The sequence below is a fragment of the Equus quagga genome, chromosome 5 (assembly GCF_021613505.1).
Source record: "Equus quagga isolate Etosha38 chromosome 5, UCLA_HA_Equagga_1.0, whole genome shotgun sequence".
In the NCBI taxonomy this organism is placed as follows: Eukaryota; Metazoa; Chordata; class Mammalia; order Perissodactyla; family Equidae; genus Equus; species Equus quagga.
Window position 1 is genome coordinate 74,415,198 of NC_060271.1, and position 22,219 is coordinate 74,437,416.

At 35.6% G+C, this 22,219-nt stretch overlaps 1 protein-coding gene across 1 annotated transcript in view; it reads left to right on the forward strand.

Annotated features, from left to right (window-relative positions):
• The window catches only part of LRRTM4 (leucine rich repeat transmembrane neuronal 4), a 728,565-nt gene that overhangs the window by 181,613 nt on the left and 524,733 nt on the right, over nt 1–22,219 (forward strand). The window lies entirely within an intron of this gene.

The window sequence follows — 22,219 nt, forward strand, 5'->3', positions numbered from 1 at the left end:
TCCAGTTTTTATGTTCTCGTTTGTTTCTCTATCAGTCAGCTTTCACTGAAAAGGCATTTATAATAGCTCGCACTAAGGAACAACAAAAAACAACTGTTCTTTCTTATTCTCCTTAAAACCCTGGAGTTTCCAAGCCAGGCTGCAATAAAATCTTATCTTGGTTTGGAAGATAGAATTGTTATGATGCTTAAGGGATCGCTGTATTGTCACGTTTAGACCAATAACTCACATGAAAATATAGCTCCATCAAGCAGAGACAAACCTGGTCTCTCCTCAAATGTAAACACCTAGAAGAGTGAGAACCTTTGATTATAACTCAGTTCCAAGCAATTTCCTGGGCTAGTGAGTGTTTTAAATAAGGTGGGTCATGCATAAAATTAATTGCAATTCCTGGAGTTCACAAAATGATCCAAGGGTGATGCAGATCACTTAATAATTGCCAGAGTAATTTGTCTTCAGTGTGTTAGGTCGCCGAGGGAGCTTGAATTTACTCTTCATTGCAATCAAGTGTAGGAAACTAACACATTTTCCTCTGGCCATCTGGTGAGTTGTACATCAAATCAGTAATATGACTTCACTCCTAAAATCTAATTATTATTCAAACATTGGTAAGGAGAACTAAACAAATAGCTTGAAACTGTTATTCCATAACATGGAAGGTCAGGCTCAGTATCAAGAGGAGAGTGAACAGCTTCTCGTGAATGCTAAACAGAGGAAAAGAAAAGTGGTCCTGTAATGATAGAATCTCCCCTCATTACTGATTGATGTTCGTATGATTGACTAGGAATTATGGCATGCTTATGCACCTTGATCCTTCATTTCTCATTTTAATTTACACTGTCACATATTTCAAACATGTAATGAAGGTGACTTTGTTAATAAAATTGTACAAAGTGAAGCAAGGAGGATACTCAGAGAAATGTACACAAGACATATCAACTGTTCAAATATATATTATACAATCAATATTTCATTTAAAAATATTTTTATAAACACAAATTACACACACACATATACTCACGAAAGAATCCCATTGTCCTGTGTATACTTTTTTCATATTCTTTTTCTTCTTGTTGCTGTTTTGTGTTAGTGTGATCTTTTTGTCCCTAATTTGCTTGGTTCCTGCCTTCTCATTGCACACATTAACCACCAAGTAGAGGTGAGTTAATGACTTAATACAAATCCTTCTATACTTTTCTTTATGGTGGTGTGTGTTTGTGTTTGTGTGTGTACATACTCATAGGCATAAGCACACATATATAAGGGTTTGTCATTCTTTCACAAAAGTGTATTAATTTTTGCATCTTGCTTTTATCATTCAAATATATCTCATGGAAATGCTTCCAAATAATTTGGTTTATTTCTGTTTATCCTTTAATGTTCCATGGTTCAGATGTGCCATAGGTCATTAGCCATCCCACTACTGATGGGGCTTCAATTTGTTTCAAGTCTTCTACCATTATACAGTAATAAATGCCGCAATAAACAGCAATCCAATTATATCATGAAATATACTTATTTCTAGGAAATGGAATACTTGGATTGGGAATATCTTACGAAAGAGATAGTTGTTTTTGAATTTTATGGATCTTGACCACTGGGTTTCACAATGCACTGTAATAACTTATGTTTTCACCAATAAAGACTTTGTTTGGTTGTTTGCCCTTTATTTTTTTTCAATGATAAGCTTAAAGTGATATTTCACTATAGTGAAATAACTTTATACACGGCATATTCCTGAGTACTGGTAAGTGTGAAAAACTTTTTGTTTGGGAATATTTTGTAGTTACTAATTCTCTGCTTGCTGGTGGAAATAAGGTTTTCCAACTCTGTTGTTTGTACCTTTAACTTGTCTGTGGTATTTCTATAAATTGTTTAAAATTATCTTTATACTTAAATATATCGCCATTTCTTTCATAGTTTTAGGTTTCAAGTCTTGGTTATCCCTTAATGATGGATTATATATAATTTCAGAGAAATCATGCGGAAATTTTTAAAAACAATTTAAATATTTGTTCAATTTTCTCAGATTCTTCTAAATCCATTCTCTGACACTTCAGCATTATCAGGTTCTGTGTGGAAAAAGTTATTAAGGAAAAATTTGAAGTTCCTGAAATGAAGTTTCCATCATTGAAAAGTCTGAATGTAGTACTAGGGGAATAATTGAAATTTATTATTGTATGTAGTGTAAGATAGGAGATATAATTTTATATTCTCCTAGATAGCTAGCTAGCTTTCTCAATGACAATAATTAATTTGTAATTGATTTTTTGCCTACTGAGTTGGGATAACACAACTTTCATAATTCATATTCTCATTTACATTGGAGTTTTATTTTTATAGATTTCCTATTCTCCATTGACTTTTTTTTTTTGCAATTTCCAATTTGCATATAGATTTTATTGTAGTAAATTTACAGGTTTTCTAATATATAGTAAAGTATGTCCCCTCTTTCCTTTGCTCTGTAGCAAAAATGTCATTGGTATTTTGGGGTAGGCCAGTAGCATAGTGGTTAAGTTCGTGTGCTCCACTTCAGTGGCCCAGGGTTTGAAGGTTCAAATCCCAGGTGCAGACCTAGCACCACTCATCAAGCCATATTGTGATGGCATCCCACATAAAATAGAGGAAGATGGACATAGATGTTAGCTCAGCAGCAATCTTCCTCAAGCAAAAAGAGGAAGATTAATAACAGATGTTAGCTCAGGGACAATCTTGGACAATATTCCCCTCACATACGAAAAATGGATAGTTTTTTATGTATTTATTTTTTTCTTATAAACTTTAGGGTCATCTTATCTCCACTCCCCAACTCCGACAACAACAAAAAACATCATCAACAACAAAAATGTTACATTTAATCCCTTTTATAATTATTTTAAATGTATAGTTTATTTTGGGGAAATAAGCCTCTGATCAATAGCACAGTATCACTTGCCATTTGTTTACATTTTATTTCTGTCCTTCAAAAAGATGATTAGCTCTTTTCTTCACCATTTGTTCTGGACCATTCTTATAAAATTTATTTGTAAGTACTTTCTAGGTGTTTTTATAATTGTGAGTAGGAGATTATTTTTTATTTCTCTCTGCTTTTCCAGGTAACTATTGCTGGAATAGAGACTAGCTGGGGCTTTATTTTTTAATGTATTTACCTCGTATGCAGCCAAGGCACAAAAGTCGATTATTAATTTTAATGGCTTTTCGCTAGTCTCTAATATCAAGATAAATAGAGTATTATCTCTAATTTTCTGAAGTTATTTCATTTTCTTACTGCTTTCACTAGATTCTCCAATACATTGTTGATTTAAAAAATGGAGCTAGCCAGTATCCCTATCCACCTCCTCATATTACTGGAAATGCTTTTAGTGGTTTGACATTTATAATCATATTTGCTGTCAGTTTTAATGGTCTTCTGTTTTTATTTTTTAGTTTTTATTTTAAGTGGCTGCTTTACTTTATCAAATGCCTTTTCATTTAATTTTCTCATTAGTTTGTGGATGCAAGATTATGTTGATAGATTTTTTTTAATCTAACCCCTCTTCATTCCTGTAATAAGTTCTACTTAAATGTGATCATTTTTATATTAATGTCTTCTATTTGCTATTATTTTTGTATACTTTTTGTAACTATGTTCATAATTCGATCTATAGTTTGTTTATATTTATTTATTTCAAAATATAAGTTCATTGAAGATATTTTAAGATTGTATAGGAAAAGGATAAAACAAATATCATAATCCTAATAGAAATAAATTTTAACATATTGTTTTTATACTTTTCCAGATATATACACTTTAAAATTTGACATTCTGCTTTGTACACTTATGAATTTCACTTTACAATAGATTTGTGTATTTCCATGACATTATATGTGCTTCTACAATTGTATTTTAGGGTCTGCATCATGTTCCATTATAATTTTATGGAAGCATTTAAACTCTTCCTTTTGTTTGGAACTTTATTTGGACTTTTCCAATTTTTCTTGTCTTATGAATAGTACTGTTAAGTTTAGTTGTCAGGTCAAAAAGTGTACTCCTTTAAGCATTCAGGTAGCTTGTGCCTATTTTCAGTCTCCAGGTAATATACAAGATAGTCCTATTCTCTGAAACTTTAGCAGCAAAAGAGACAGTATGTATATTTGTGTGTATTCTGCATTTTATAACCATTTGATTCTTTTTAAAAATTGTTCATTCATATATTTAACAAATATTTATTGAGCACCTAATAGGTGACAAGACACTGTTTCGGCATCATTAATTATACATGTGTATAGATAGATAGATGTAGACATATATAGATATAGATATTATCTTATTTGATGACTCGCTGGATCATATTTTAGACTAATGCTACCAAAAGTGTGATCTGCAAACCAACGCAAGTTCAAAAACACTATATATTTTGAGATTAAACATTTAGAAACTTTTATAGCAATTTATCAGAGTATATCTCTGTTGAATTTGAATATAAAAATGTGGACTTGTATATTATTTTTTAATTTTTTGCAATTTGTTTTCATTGTATTTTATAAAACTGTATATTCATGACTGATTAAACAAACACAGCTAATCTTTCACCACAGATGGTTTGAGAAACATTATTATAGTAAATGACGTATTTTTCCCTTTGTAGGTACAAAAATCCACATCAAATTAAATAACACACAAAACACACATAAAAGTGAATCCACATAAAATTAACATAAATAAATAAATAGCATTCCATAGCAAGGAATAACTTCTGCTAATATTTTGGTGAAAGTATTACTCAGGATCCTAGCATGAAATACCTGGTAATTAAAATGAGGAGATTAAAGAGAGAATTTAACAACAAATATACTACTTACAAAGGCGTTAAAATATAATGACCAGAGATGCTAAAAAACTCCAGGAGTTGGACCAGTGTAAAACCATCATATCGCCTGGGTCAGAATAGGAGGCAGTGGTTACTGGAAGTCTGTGGAAACTCTAGCTTATTAGGGTTTAATGGCTTGACAGGAGTTATAGCCTTTAGCCAAGGCTTGCAACCACTATCAAGTCACAGCCCACAGGGAGAGCACTGAGGAATAAGCATTTTCAGTCTCCTGCCCTTCCTACTCTGTCAGTGCCTTACGTTGGCCAAGACAACTGGAAGCCATAGTGTAAGGGCATCCCATTGATGTAGTCCCAGGCATGGAGAAGTGGGTGGAGATTGTACCCATAGAGGAGATTGAAGGATATGTAGCATAATGTAAATGATTTGTACTTTTGGGCTAGTGTGCAAATTAAGAAATATATAAATATCATTTAGAAAATACTGTGTCCTTATACTCTACAGCCTTATGCTCTATAACTGTCCTTAAATTCTATAACCAATTAAAAAAAGTCGATTGTAGTGATTATTTCCTTTTAAGTAAGTATTCTCAGCATCATTTCAATGGCTGCTTATATTATTTAATTAAACTTCTATTACTGGTTATTTTACATTTCCCTGAATTATTCAATATTATAACTAACTCTTCAATTGAAAACCCCATAGCAACATTTTTGTCTACATCCATGATTATTTCTTAATTTGGTTTCCAGAAGTAGAGTTCCTCAGTGAAAGTTTTTGAAATATTTTGAGGCTTATAATTATTCCAAGGAATATTATACCAATTTAAAATTCCTACTGACAGCATATATGAATGTCTGTTTTTCACATCCCAGTTGCCCACGTCCAAATGTAGGTACATGGACTGTTTCCCACACACATGTGCGTACATACACTTGCACATATCTACTTCTATCTCTGTCATTTTCTTGGCCACAGATACTTTCTCATGCTTCTTAAACTTATATTTATTTGATAGCAAAATGAAAAGTTTTTCATATCATTTAACCATTTGTATTTCAGTTTCCTGCAAATTGCCTTAATATGGTTTTACCCATTTTTTTTAATTTAGTTATCAACGTATTAAAAGTCAATTGAGAAGAGAGCCTCATAAAATAGGGTGAATTAAAACCTTTTTTTGTCATGTGCATTGCAAAATTTCCCCTGAGGTATAATCTGCTTTCACTTTATTACATTTGCTTATCACAAAATGCTTTAATTTTCTTTCAAATCTATATTTTTGAACACAATTTCTGCCTTTGTATGATCTTGAAAAAAATATACTCAAACAATTTTTCTCATATCCTTCAAAATTTTTTTCATTTATTTTCACTAAAACTGACTTTCTTTTTGGTTTGCCACTCTATGAATTTTAACACATGGTTAGATTCATGTAACTACCACCACCGGTTGGGATACAGAAGAGTTTCATCGCCTCACCTAGAATTACTCCTTTATAGTCAAACTCTCCCCTTTGCCTAACCCCTGGCAACCTCTGATCTGTTCCCTGTCCTTATAGTTTGCCATTTCCAGAATGTCATACAAAGGGGTCATACATTATGTAACCTTTAGAGAATGGCTTTTTTTGCTAAGCGTAATACCTTTGAGATTCGTGTGGACTGTGATGTGTAACTACACTTCATCAGTTTTTATTGGTGAGCAATATTTCATTGTACAAAAGTACCACAGTTTGTCTATCCATTTATTTGGTGAAGGACATTCAGGTTGCTTTTGCATTTTATGGTTATCAATATAACTGCTATAAATATGATGTACATGTTTTGTGTGAATGCAAGCTTTCATTTCTCTAGGGTAAATGTCTAGGAATGAGATCACAAATTCACATGCAGGATGTATATTTAACTTTAAAAGGACTTGCCAAAGTATTGTCCAGCATAACTCCATAATGTGGCAGTCTCACCAGCAATGTTTGAGCTTTCCAGTTACTGCACATCCTCCCCAGCAGATGGTATTGTCAGAGCTTTGTTGTTGTTGTTGTTTTATTCTAGTAGGTGTATAGTGATATCTTGTAATATTTTAATTTGTATTACACTTGGAGGTTCAACAACTTTTAATGTGCTTGTTAGCCATCTGTGTACCTTCTTTGTTGAGATGTCTATTCAAATCTCTTGTCTATTTTTTTTTCTGTTGAGTTGTTTGTTTCTTACTGTTGAGTTTTAGAGTTCTTTACCTCTTCTGGATACAAGCCTTTTTTGGATATAAGTTTTGAAAATATTTTTTCCCAATCTGTGGCTTGGCCTTTCCTCTTCTTACCTCTGCAGTTCTCAGAGAAAAAATTAACTTTTAATAAAGGCGAATTTACCATTTTTAAAATATATTTTGACAGTCTCTATTTTTCTTTTTAACTGGTATGATTACGTAATTTATATTTAACATGGTTATTGATATGTTTGGAGGTGTGTTTTTTCTCTATTTCTTTGTTTTCTTTTTATTCACTTTACAATTTTTTCTTTTCTTCCTTCTTCAAATTGTCTATATTTATTTCATTTAGCCTTTTCCTGAGTGTTTTACTATTTCTATGATTTTTTAGTAGTTGCAGTTGCTTTAGAGAGTTTTGTCTTTAGTGTTGAGCAGTTTGATTATGATATATTGTATCTCGGCGTGGATTTGAGTTAACCCTGTTTAGGGGGCTCTGAGCTTCTTAACTTTGTGAATTCATCACTTTCACAAAGTTTGAAGTTTTCAACAGTTATGTTTAAGTATTTTTTTCTGTACCACACTCTTCTTTTCTTCTAGCATTATAATAACAAATATTAAACTTTTAGTATTTCCCTGTAAGTGCCTTAGGCTCTATGTTTATTTTTTTCCTCAATCTTTTTCCTCCTTGCTGTTCAGATTGGATAATATCTATTGATACATTTTCAAGTTCACTCACATTTTCCTGTGTAATTCCCATTCTCCTCTGAAGAGCAATTCATTATTTTTAGTTCTAAAACTTCCATTTACTTCCCCTTTATTTCTATTTCTCTACCAAGACTTGGCCTGTCTCAATGCATTTGAAGAGAATTCACCCTTACTTCCTGGGGCATGGTTATAATGGCTGTTTGTAGTCTGTGTCAGATAAGTCCGACATCTGTGTATCTCAGAATTAGTGTCTGTTCATTATCTTTTTTATTATGATACGTGAATATAATTTATTATGGTAATATCTTTTGTACAGAGAGTAATTTGCTTAGTATCCTGGGTATTTTGAATATTATATTGTAGAATACTCGGTCCTGTTTACATCATATAGACAATGCTGAGTTTTTGCTTCCTTTCTTGCTTGCTTGTTTATTTTAGCAGGAATGTGTGAATACCACTCTACAGCCAGACTGACCTGTATTTTTAAATATCTCTATTTATTTTTTTATCCAAGCCTTCCATGGCTTTTTCAAGACACCTCATCTTTTCTTCTATTTCTCCATTGCCGCAGGCTAATGCCCTAAGGACCTTTATACCAAGTATACGATTTTCATGGAGCACTCTTCCAACAATTCTGCTTGCCTAACTTCTTCTCTACTTTCAGATAGAGCCTTCCTTCCCTGATCACCTGCATACTTAAATTTGTATCATAATTTCTTATTACCTCATAGCACAAAATACGAAGATTTTATCTTGCCTACTATTTGTCTTCACCATTTAGATAAATATGTCAGTTTTTCACCATACTAACCAGCATATAGTAGGCACATACCAAATACACAAGTATTTACTAAATAAACAAATATACTAAATATAGCTAAAAATTCTTTCATTATTCTATCTTTAAAATATATAACAGTCATAGTCATGATCGTTTCAATTTGTTTAACTGATGTCTTTTACTCTTTTAGAGATTTCTTGAGAAAGTCAGTACAAGTTACCTAAGTACTACTGACCATATATACCTAAAATCAGAAACCAAATTTTTAAAATAGAATACAAAATAAAAAACTTTTTATCACTACGTTTGAGATTAACTTGTCTTTGAAAGTTAATATAAGTTGCATAAAACCCAATAACTAAATTGGGATTTGGGAAGCCCTTATGTTTTAATTCAATAATATGGTTTGCATTATTGTCTGTGAAACTTGTTAATATTTTTCCTCTAGGGCAATGTATTTTATGATGGGATCAAGACAATTACCTAGGATAAGCCTATCATAATGTATGTTAGAAAATATGAGAACTCTCCATTTCCTACAGAATAAATAATAAGTGTACCTGTGTTTGTTAGAACTGCTTTGGTTCAAGTGACAGAAACTCAATGAGCTAAAGGAAAATAGATGTTTTGGCTGTTACCTCAAATGACAGGGGGAGGAACTGGCTTCAGAGATAGCTGGATACAGGGCTTAAATTCAGTCTTTCCATCTACTTCTCTCATATTTTCTTTCCTTTCTATGGCAGCTTCAAACTCTCTTACTGTAAAAGAGCTGTAGTGAGATCCAGTACAACTATATCACAGTCCCTTGACGAGGGATAAAGAGTGTTGTTTTTCTATCAAGTTTGGAATCCTTGGGAAAGCACTAATGACCAAGTCTGGATCATCTTCCCATTCTCAGGATTCTAATCTGGCTACTGGCATAGGGTCCTAAGTTTGAACCAGGTCGGGGCACATCCACTGGTGTGTCCATGGAGTAGAGTTTGTTAACAGAATATTTAGAAGCAGAGAGAATAAGATTCCTGGGCATGGAAAAAGCCAACTAAACAAACAAACAACAGCATCTAGCTATCACAGTACCTTTATTAATTGACTCTTCTGCAGCAAATAATCCACTGTAATTTCATCTATATTATCTTTCTTAAAGCAATCTTTATCCTCCCAATAAGTAATTTCATTTTTGTTTTTCCAGTGAAGAATCTGAGGCCTAGTCAGATTAAATAATTTGTTTAAGATCCAATAGCTATTGAGCAGCAAAATGGGGATTCCAAGTCCTATCTGAATCCACAACTATTGCCCTTTCTACTACACTAGATTATCTCAATTTTAGCACTATTGATACTTTGGGCTGGATAATTCTTTGTTGTGGGAGCTGTCTTGAACGTTGTAGGATGTTTAGCAACATCCCTGGCCTCTCTTCACTAGAAATCAGTAGCAACTCCTGACCTGTACAGTGTGACAACCCAAAATATCTCCAGACGTTGCTAAATGTCCTCTGGGCTGAAAAACCACCCCAGTCTAGAATCATCGCACTACACTACTGATTCCCAACGTGTGTTCTGTGTACAGAAATCCCTCATGATGCTCCAAGAAAAAGAAGAGTGCTCCACAGACAAACGTATTAAAAAGACTCTCTATATACTGTAACTTCATGGTAAAGACATTATGTAGTACATTGCTATAGCAAATAGCTCTGAGAAATCCTGCAGTAATGAAATCTGTCCAAATTTTATTTAACTTAAATGTCTTCTTTCTGAATCACCCATTAACTCATACAGAACTTCTGTGATGCTATGACACTTCATCTGTCTTGATCCCTATGCCTTTGAGTATTCTATTAAGCCCTTTACAATCTGTCTTTCACAAGCTATTATTCTCTACAAGGAATTTTTCCAGCTCAAACCTGGGAAAGATCCTGTAGTCTTTACAAATGCTTTCTTTCTATTCATAATGCTCATCTCTTTTACCCTGCCTGATAAACCCAAATTCATGCCTAAAAGACCCATATAAAGGAGGCAGCACTTAATATAAACTCCCTAGTCTTCCCCCAAAATAAAATATTTTATCTCCATGGCCTCTCAGCTTTTAATCCAAATGGTCAGTTGGCATTCGTTTTTTTCATTCATTCAACAGATATTTATTGAGTGCATTCTCTTGTGCTAAAGGACTGCATATGAGGTTCTTGTTCTCATAGGGCATAGAAGCTAGTAAGGAGGAAAAGAGTTAACAGGTAATTATCAATAAAAATATGATAAACATTGTTTTAGAGGGAGTATGGATTACTCTATATGACCATAGCAGCTGAAATAACCTCTGATAGTGTAAGGAAAGGCTTACGTGAAAGAAGAACATCTCAACTGAAACCTCAAAGCTAAGCAGGGTCCGCTAGGAAACAAGAGCAGTGGAGATGGAGAGGGGCATCCCAGGCAGAATGAAAACAGGAGCAAAGGCTCAGAAGCAAAGGAGAATACATTTCATTCATGGAACTGGAAGAGCAAAAAGCCTAGGAGGACCTGATCATAGATTGTGAGCGTGAGAAGAGGAATCTAGTAGAAATGGGGATATGTTTTCTCCACCTGGGTGTGTTCATTAGAAATTAAGGATTATGTGCTAGTCTTCATGTCTGCACAGGAAGTGCCTGACTCATGTTAGTTATTCAAAAATTATTTTTGAATGAATGCACCTTGTATTCTAGATAATCCATGGCAGAGTAAGAGATAAGCACTGTACATCACTGTGCTCATGGAGGATTTCATTTCGCTAGCAGAACATCTGAAATTGGAACTGCAATATGCTTTATATCAGGGTTTGACACAGCTTGAATGTTCCCTGACTCAGAGGTATTTTATGAGGTTGTGTGATATGCACTGTTAAATTTCCTCTCTATACTTTCACCAAGTAACTTTTTTTATCTTCTTTTACTTTGAAATGTAGATCATGCTCCCTGAGCAAGGTCCATATTTTTATTCTATTAAGCAATTTATATGAGCAATTCTAGTGTCAAATACCTGAAAAGAATATTGAAATCACGAGTTATGGAGGCCAAATTAAAATCATTTCTGATGCTCAATAAATGGTAAATCAAGAGAATGCAAACATGGAGGCACTATAAATTCTTTTATTTCTAGATTAATATGAATTCCTGGCTCATTATTCCATCCCTACCAATTCTTCCCCAAGTCTAAGCACTCCTCATTTTCTGCATGTGACAATGAAAGAGGTCAAAAGGTCAACAATCTGTGTAGAGCAGTATTGTGGTTAATTTAGTGCTATTTCAGCATATAGGTATATACATTTGATTCCTTGAACTTGAATACCTAACCTTTAGTGAGGACTTATGATGTGCCAGGTAATATACTAAAGTCATTAGACGTATTAAGTGGTATAATCCTCACAGTAGTAGTCTTATATTGCAGGTTATTTTATTATTCCAATTTTATAATTGAAGATACCAACTTATAATGGTTGTTTCCCCCAAGATCTGTGATCTTCTAACTGTGGATTTATATCCTTCTGACTCCAAAGCCATGTTCTTAACCACTGCTATATGCTACCACCTATAGCAGTGCATGGCTGAGAGTGTATATTGTGAAACCAGACAGATGTCTACTCAGTTGCTCTGTGACATCTTTGCTGTTGAGGATGCATTGATAGTGTGTTATCAATTTTTTTAAAAATCTATCAGAATGTGGTATACTACATTTTATATGGAATCTATTTTTACTAGCATTCCTTTAAGTACATGTAAACTCATATTCAGAATTTAGATTTATGGCCTTTAAGTGTTTGCCCACTTCTTTGGTTACAGATTTCAATGCGTATCATTCTAGAAAGGAAACGAAGTAGCATTCGTTAGAGAGAATGAAATCAATGTGAGGGTTAAGAGTAAACACTCTTCTCATGACAACCTTTCCCCTGCTCAGGAGATGAGCCTACACTGCTTCACTTGTCACACTATCCCCAGCCTCTGAGAGAGAAAACATGGCTCTCCTCTCTTACCTTCCACCCAGTCTCCACATATCTGTCTCTGACCCGTCTTCCATTGGGGAGGAGAAGGCAACAGAATACAGTGGGAGTTTTTAAGGAATAAGAGTCTAGAAGCCTTAGTAATTAGCTATATAGTCTTGACCGCTTCGTTTACACTTCGAGAGTCTCATTTCCTTCATTTCTAATTTAGAGTACTAATGCATGCCTTACCACTAAACAAGGCTTATTTATTCTTTTGACAAATATTTATTGACCACCTGCTACATGACCATGCTGCCCTTATGTATTGACATGGGGAAGACAGATACTAAACAGACAAATAAGTATATAACATACTATTGAGTAATGAGAATTGCTTTTGATAAAATAAAGCAGAAAAAGAGGGAATGGACAGTGATAGGCACAAGAGGATGCTTCAGGTAGGGTTGACAGGGAAGATTTTCCTGAGAAGTTGGCATCTGAATGGGGCATAAATGAAGTGAGGGAGCAAGCCATGGCTTTCTGAGTTGTGAAGTGCTATGCTGATATTTGATTTTGTTAATTTAAGTCGCCTCAAATTTATTCAGAGTGTGGGTCTCAGAGGAGGGAAACAGCGAATTTCCTGGAATAATGAGATAGGTACAGCAGAGAACAATGATGGAGTGAACAGTGCCTGTCAGAAGCCTCTAGTTCATCCAGGAGGTACACTGGGGTCTCGGATGCCTTTAACTGGTTATGGTGCTAAATGATGTCTGTTTGGATATGTGAATGATTGAGTGCTTGTAAATCGATGGTACAATTAAATTTTGGCATGCCAAATTATTTCACAAAGCCATTTCAAGGCAGTGTCTTATTAGATATATGGTAACTATTCCTTAAGTGGTTACGTTGTAAAAGCAATAGGAGTTGGATAAGTAGAATGTCACTGCAGTAACAGAAACTTTCTATGTCTCTGCCTTAAGAAGACAAGTGACTTTAAGAAATTAGACCAGGTTTGGGGCAGGCCCAGTGGCGTAGTGGTTAGGTCTGCACCCTCTGCTTTGGCGGCCAGGGGTTCATGGGCCCAGACCCCAAGCACTAACCTAGCACTACTAGCAAGCAACACTGTGGTGGCATCCCCCATAAAACAGAGGAAGATTGGCACAGATGTTAGCTCAGGGCCAGTCTTCCTCAGAAAAAAATTAAAATAAAGATTAGACCAGGTTCAAGTAATATGTACCTCAATTATGACCTCACTGATACATGACATTCCTCTTTCACCTATATGTAAAAGTGATATTTCTGTAAAAGAGGATTTATTTAGTCTAGTTAAATAGCTTTGAAACTATTTTAACATTTAAAGCAAAGAAGGCAGCTGTACTAGCCCTGGTTATGGCTGCAAGTAGAGACTGATTATGAGAGATGCTTGGCTGTCCCAATATGCAAGAATCATTGACCTCCAACGACCTCCAATACTCTGATGGCAGAGAGAGAGAAAAGACATATACCCTAAAACTATTAATTTTAGGAAAGATAATGACCTAAAAATCATATTTAAAATATCTTATGGAAAATGATTATAAAAAACTCTTGAGAGTATTTTAACATATTTTATAGAAATTGTAGGAAAAATTTATAGTTTTGATCAAAAATTTATTTATGAACTGTTAAAGGTCCAAGGCTCTGATAGGGCTTGATGAGGGAGTGTCTTTTCTTAGAAATAATTTCATGAAAGAACAGTAAAGTTGCTAGAGTAGGGTTAGAAAATTACAACCTGCAGATGAAATACAGCCCACTACCTGTTTTTGTAAGTGAAATTTTCTTGTAACTCAGCCATGCTCATTCATTTATGTATTGTCTAGGCTGCTATTGTGCTGCACCATCAGAGTTAAGCAGTTGCAACAGAGACTATATAGTTCATGAAGCCTAAAATATTGATCATTTGCTCCTTTACGGAAAAAGTTTGCTGAGCCCTGCACTAAACCCTAACCTGTTGAGTACAGGGATGTTAATTAGACATAAGAAATTAGCAAGGGATACTTGCAAGAAGCTCCAAAATAACTTCTATCTGAAAACCCCTGATGGAAGAAGAGATGACAAATTTGGTTTTGAAGGGTGTGCCAAGAGGGTTATGGACCTGTTCACTACATTCTACAAGGCTAGGTCAGCGATACTTCCGTATGCCCAGGGAATGTACGAGGCGTCACTGTGTAGGAAGCATCACAGTATGCGTTTTGTTATCGTACCTCATTCAACCTTACAAAATCAGATGCGTGAAGTACTATTTTATTCCTATTTAAAGATGAGAAAACTAGACTCTAGAGCATTTAAGACTAAATAACTATAACTGTGTAAATACCCAAGTTTGCCAGACCTCAAAGTCTTTATAGTATTAAGCAATACTACTTCCAATGAAATACATTTTTATACATTATTTTGAAAAATTACATAATTAAATACATTAATAGACTCATATATAAGAAAGTTCTACTTTAATACAAGTGGATAGTTACCAGAAAATAAATAGTATGTTTAAGTATTTCAGGGATAAAAAAATGAGATACAAATATTTGAATTATTTACTTTAGTATGTCTTGGGAATACATAGGGTGAGGAAAAGCGAATTTCCACTGAATCATCTTTGGAAGAGATTCGTGTAAATACCGAGAGTAACTTCAACTTTATTAACATTAGATAGAGACACGCAACAACCCAAGAACTTAATTTAACCAAGACTTAAATTATGAAAAGTATTAGAATAAGCCTAATTTGGAGTTAATTTACTCATTCATTCAAAATATGATTGTTGAATGCCCGCTAGGACCTAGGCAGCGGGGATTTATCAGCGTTCAAAAAAAGACAGAAACTCCTGTCCTCATGGAGCTTAAACTCCAGGAACAAGAACTATGACAAATAAGTAAGGTATATATTATTTAGAAATGATCAATAGTTATTCTATTGAATTCTCTTAGTTATTCTAAATGATTTGTGTTGGATACAGGAACAAATTACAAAAGATAAAGGAAGGTGGAGATACTGGGACAAGATGCAGTTGTGAACTGTGTGATGAAGATGGGCCTTCCTAAGCAGGTGTAATTTGAGCAAATACTTGAAGACCATGAGGGTGTGGCTATGGGGAAAGGTGAAGTGTGAGCATTGGGGGCAGAGAGAAAAGCCAGGGCAAAGGCCCTGAGACAGGAACAAGTCTGTGTGTTAGAGGATCAACAAGTAAGACGTCAGCCTGACTGAAGCCAAATGAACACGGGGCAGGGTGGGTGGAGTAGAGATCATAGAATCACCACAGGGACAAGATTGTTCAGCGCTTGTCCTATTGCAAGGTAATGGTTTTTTATCTTAAGTAGGAAGGGCTTTGAAGGTTTTGATCAAAATTTTAAGTAGATTGAATCTGGAAAAATACACCAGAAGCCCCAGTTCCATGTTGGCCAATTGGTAGCTTTTATAACAAAGAAGGGTATCATATAATATCCAAAGTAATATAAGCTATTAGCAAATGGTGATGCATTACCAGTATCTGTAAGAACTTAGAACCATTAACATGGGAAAATAAACGAAGCAAGCTGAAGAAAGAACTAAACAGACTGTATAAATGGGAAAGGAGAGTATTAGAATTAGAAACTAGCATTTCCTAAATATCTATTAGATGCTAGGCACTGTACTAGCATGAAAGATATATTATTGATCAAAACACCCGTGAAAGAGTTGTTATTTCTATTTTGCAGATGAGGCAAACACTCAATGTGGTCTTATACCTAGAAAACCTAGCATATGTAATGGTACCTATGGTGGGGGTTACAAAACTAAGAGAAAGGAGAAAGACTGTTATCCTATCCTTGACTAAACATACTTCATCTCTAAGTAGAGTGCCATGCTGCAAGAAAGATGTACAGAAACTCAAGAATAGAGGTAAATATACCAAGGAGGGATTTAACTGTGCTGTATTCAGTCAAAGCTTAGGGCTCCCGAAAATTAAAATGCGAATAGCTAGAATCTCGAATAATTAAAATCATACAATTGTATAGGTAGGTGAGAGATACAATGCAGTACAAGGACGAGTAACTATTACATTATGCAAATCAGTATAAATCCAAGTAAGTGTGAAAAAGATGTAATAAATTGAGGGATGTTGGAGTATTTTAATATTATTACTGAGGAAAACATGTTTGGAACTATAGCTGACCCTTCTGTGGTAGCTCTCTAAGAACAAATTGATTAAAACATTTCCTTGAAGCCTAGTTAAAGATGAAAGTCAGGTAGAATTTGATATACGGTTTGGCTAAGGGAAGAAATCCTATGACCAATTCTGATATCATCAATATACATACATACACCACTAATAAAAATTCTTTACGTTGGAGCAAAATCAAATTTATGATTATGGGGAAGGTCTATTCTAAATGTTTACTAATAATCGGGGCTGTAATTTACAGCTCCTGGTGTCTCTCTTCTTTGATTCTCACCAGAACTTCCCAAATATCCAACCCACTGTTTTTGTGACATGTCATATTTACTGTTTGGCTTCTTTATGAGTCTAAATTCCCACTGCCCCAGTCTTGTTGGAGGAATGAGTGCAATTAAATCTGAAAAAGACTTGTTTGTATATTTCTTTTTGTTTGCTTTGTTTTGTTTTTACCAGATTGAGATGTCTATGAGAGCCCTTGCAGTTTGAAGAAGTTCTATCCCAGAGTTTAGCCAGTTAACAATATGAGACAATTCTTCCTAGAAAACTAGGAATGCAAGATTTTCCCAGGAAACATGTTTGCATTTTTATTATTTGTAACAGTATTTGTCACTTTGCCCTGATATTGAAATTCATCTTAATTAATGAAAGTACACTTTCTGTCTTTCTATATAAGTTTTTCAATACAAATCTGGTATTCAGAGAATTTTCATAAAAATAATTTAGTTGCACATGCCCATCCATTTCTTTAGGGAAGTAATCCATGTCCATTCCATATGATCTTGGCAGGGCTTGACACAAAGATTTGGGCTGTCAATGGTACTTGCAAAAATTAGAGATTTTACCCAGTATCAACTGTATTAAAATCTTTGAGGATACAAGTAACCGTAAGGGAGAACCAAAGCAGGGAAGAGTCTGGGACCTCAAACACCATTCCCCAGATCCCTTCTTGCCAAATCCAGGCCCAGATTAATATAGGAGGTTGCTAATCATTGTGTGCGATCACATGATTTACAGAAGTGAAGTCACAATCTCTCCGTTTTCGCTTAGACAGGTTCATAACCTAGGTACACTTTCTCTCCCAAGGGCAGCACTCAAAAAAGGAAGAGAATGGGTTGTAGACCTCCTCCTTATTCATTTACTGCACACTTTCGATTACAGTATCTTTCCCTCTCCAGACTTTAAGAGGAGGCCTGGTAAATGCTTGCTCCCACCCCGTTGCCCCAGTAATAACGATTGGCCCAATGAAGGATATATAAACCAAAAAGAGCCGATGAATCTTCCCTGAAATTTATATATAAGTCCTGGGAGATGGAGTTTTTTTATTTTTTACTACTGGGGTTGCTAAGCCTATATCATGGAAGGAATACATGTCTGAAGTAAGAGAGAATAACCTTAACGTGAATAAGAAAGCAAGCTGGAAAGAGAACTGTAGAGAAAGAGAAGAAGAGAAAACAAGATAAAAATACTGAGTCCTGAGTTAGAACCAAAGTTGTGTTTTTCTTTGCATCTTTAGATTCATCCATCAGTTGTATTGTTTTTGTTTCAAATCACATAGACCAGTCTTTAAAAATTAGATTATTGCTGCTTTCCAAAGACTTTAAAAAACAAAAGTATAGAGAGAAATCTTGACTTGAGTCCCACTGCCTCGTTTCTATAATGGATAAAGTACCATATTGATATTTTGACAACTTAATCATTTCTCTTTCCCATAACATAGCATTATGAAATGCTAGGCTTTGAAATTGATTCCAACACTGAAAAGAATTAAATATGTGAAACTTCCCATATTTTGTTTTTTCGAATAAGTAGTTTTACTGATGGAAAGTTTAGAACAGGTTTTGTTGACAACACAGATGCTTGTAAAAGAAAAAAGAAACCACTCATTATCCAATTACCTACAGACAACAACTATAAAATGTAATTTTATTCACATATATATACAAATATATACTACATACATATACATACACATACATATAAAATAGAAACCAGATTATAAATACAGTTTTTTGTTTTCATTTGATTTCCCACGCCATAGGAATTTTTTTGCATCATTAAAATTCTTTGCAAGCATAGTTTTGGAAGGCAGCTTATCAACTTATTATTCTCCAGTTAGTGTAGGATGAAACTCTTTGAAGGATCACTTCTCTCCCCACTCAACAAAATATAAACAATTAGTAATATTTTAAATATCAGTATTTTGATTGCAATCAACACTATTGAATAAAGCATTATTAATTGGATGCATGTCAGCTCAGTCTGTGCGTAGTTAGCTTTTGAACCATGTGGGAACATTACGACTAACCAAGTTTAAGAAAGCAAATAATTAAACACCAAAACAGCTCTCAAACTTTTGCTGATTGCTTGGTCTGTGCTGAGCAAGTGGTCTCCCCACCTACAGTCCTGCCCCTCCAGATCAGCCCTCTCCAAGTGACATTTACCAAGCGGCACATCTAAAATACAAATCTGAGCCAGTCATTCTTTCATCCAAAGGTCCAACTAAATCAAGTCTCTTGTTTAGAGGGGAAGAGGAACTGGTCTCCTGTGATCTGATCCTGCCTTCCTTGCTCTCCTTGCCCCATTTCCCATAATCCAGTGAAGCCCAGGTCAGTTCATACTCCAGTCAAGCCCAGTCCATTCTTTTAGCTTCATGACTGTTCCTTGCCTAAATAAACTCACAACTTCTGGCTGAGTAGGATTATTCAGTATATTCTGTTTTTATTTTTCTTTCTTTCTCTTTTTTTGGTGAGGAAGACTGACCCTGTGCTAACATCTGTGCCAATCTTTCTCTGTTTTGTATGTGGGATGCTGCCACAGTATGGCTTGATGAGTGAGTGGTGTGTAGGTGTGTGCCCTGGGTTCCAAACCCATAAACCCCAGGCTGCTGAAGTGGAATGCACAAACAACAATTCTGCCACCAGGCCAGCCTCTCAGTTTATTCTTATAATAACGGGATTATTATTTACCCATATAACATCTTCACCCTGGCTAATCAGACCGTCTTGAAAAAATCCTATACATCTCTCAAGACCCCAAACAAATGCCAGCCACTGCTATGAAATTCTTCTTCTTTTTCTTCTCTACCTCACCCACATTATAGTCTGAGGCGAATATCCTCTCCCCTTTCCTCTCTCATGCTCTCCTATGCACTTGTTGTGAGGGCATCTATGGCCTGTGCACCGTATTTGTCCATGTGCCTGACACCCTCGCAAACCTGAGCACCTTCAGGCGGGGACCATGTTGTATGCAGCTTTAGAGCTTCAGAGCAAATATAGTACAGGGAGCCCTCCCTGACTTTAGTTTTTCCTTAACACTTAGCACTGTTAAACAAACTATAGGTTTCACAATAGTACATATATTTTTTTTAATTGCTCGTCACTCCTTATAGAATGTAAACTCCCTGAGAATAAGATTTTGTTTCCATTGTGTTCACACCCATATTTCTCACCTAGAAGAATTCCCAGCCAAGCACATATTAGGCAAGCAGTCAAATATTTAATGAATGAAAACTTATGTTTGATTAGAAAAAGGTAAAGGTACAATTTTACATGAGCACTTTAGGGTAAGTTGGGCTGAATTCTGTAAAGTTCCTCACAGCTGAATGTATTTTAACCAGTCAGTGGAGCCCCACAGCTGCTCCTGGATGAGTGGGTGGCTATCGTAGGGTTCATGTCATCCTGGGACAGGTACCTGAGTGCTCTAACCTCAGATGAAGACTGTTGGTGTTAATGTTCAGTGGTCATCTCGTGTAGGGTTCACAAAATCCTGAGTTTTCTCTAAACTTCACAAGTGAGAAAACTCAGTTCAGAAACACTGAAGGTGCCAGGTCAAGTTTCCTAGGGAGGTGTTGGACCGTTTGGCCTGTTGCTGTCTCACTTAGCTCTCAAGAGATCTCTACTCCGAGGGAGTCTATATCTAGAGCATGCTCAGTGCCTTTTGAGGTACCAGGGCTGAAGTATAGAAGCCATTCATCAGCTTGATTCAATTTATGTGCCTATGGTACAGCCTGAAATCCCTAAATAGGAATAAATCACCCACCGAGTTGTGCGAAGAGTCCTGTGTAACTTCTCCCAATGACAGCCCTTGTAAACCGTAGATCATAGCTCACTGCACTCTCCCCCAGGGCTTCACATTTTGCTCATGAATGTATAATATATTGGGGAAGTTAAAGTTTTAGCAACTGCCGTTGTACAGCTCCAATCCTTCTACGTATCCTCAAACTATGGCCTGAAAATGTTCTCATGGAATAGTTGTGATCAATGAAAGAAAGAGGATGAGAGAAGGAGGGGAGGGAGGGGAGAAAGAAAGATGACACCTACCCTCATTACTGGAAATTTCCCTTTTCAACTACACAGTTGTAAAAATGTCAGCCGGAACAGCCAGCTTCAGGATTCTCCACGGAGAAAGCAGTGAACTCTCTGGCAGCAATCATATCCGAAGCTGGCGAGGTTGCTATGACTGCCAGCGCAGAGGTTTTATGAGGCTGGGATTGTACAGAGAGCTGTATTCAGCGAGCCCCAAAAGCAGCAACCTTCACCTCCACCTTTGAGCTCACTTGGACTTTAAATTTGACTTAATCTCAGGTTATATCAAGCAGGCTAGGGAGTTAATGGATAAAACCTCTTTGCTGAAATTATAACTTATATTACCAAAAATAAGGGGTCACCAAGGGTTTCGCATGGTATGTAATAAGAAATGCAATGCCATGTCTCTCAATACATGTATTTTGATAAAAGGCAGATTCTGGATATAAATCCGTGAAATGACAAATCCACCAAGTGGCTTTCTTTCTCTCTCTGTTGTCACCTCCCTTCTCCTTTGTTTTCTTTGCCTCCACTGTATCTTGCCTGTGACTGCCCCGTCCCCTCCCTTTAAATTCCACCCCCCCAACCCTTTTCTCTGCTCTTCACTACCTCTCTTCCTTTACTTGTTTTATTCTGGCTGACTTCTTATTTTCCTTTATTCTGTTTTTTTTTCCCCTTTGACTAATTTTCACTTGCATTTCTCGTTACATTTTTCCTTCTACACACCAGCTACTGTGATTGTTTTTGAAAGGGGTAACCATGTGACTATCACTGGGCGTCCTGTCCCCCCAAAAAATGCTGCCTAGAGAAGGGAGGGCCATCTATGATTGAACAAAGGAAAAGTAGAAGGCAAATGACGATGACATCACTCTCAATTGCCATCATTTCATAGAAGAGTAAGGGGTCCTTCAACTCCTCTCTCCTTTATCCCTACTTCTCCCCACCTTTGTGACCTATTGTTCACCCCTTCTCTTTGTTACCTATAGAGAATTTAAATTGCTTTTTCAAATACAAAGCCTACTGTGACTAAGGAGCAGTTTTACGTAACAGTCTTTCATACACTTAGCCAAATAGCTCTTCATTGTTATTGATGCTACTAATTACCCTGGAAAAGAGAGTTCTACACCCACCTAAGTCATGTGCAATACTGGGGAGCTGTAGGGACCCAGAGTCTTGAAATTATGTGTAAACACAATTTATATCACATTCTCACGTTACGCCATCATTGTTTTTTTAATCTTCTATAACTTTTTATATTTTGTTCAATGTGATTAGGCCC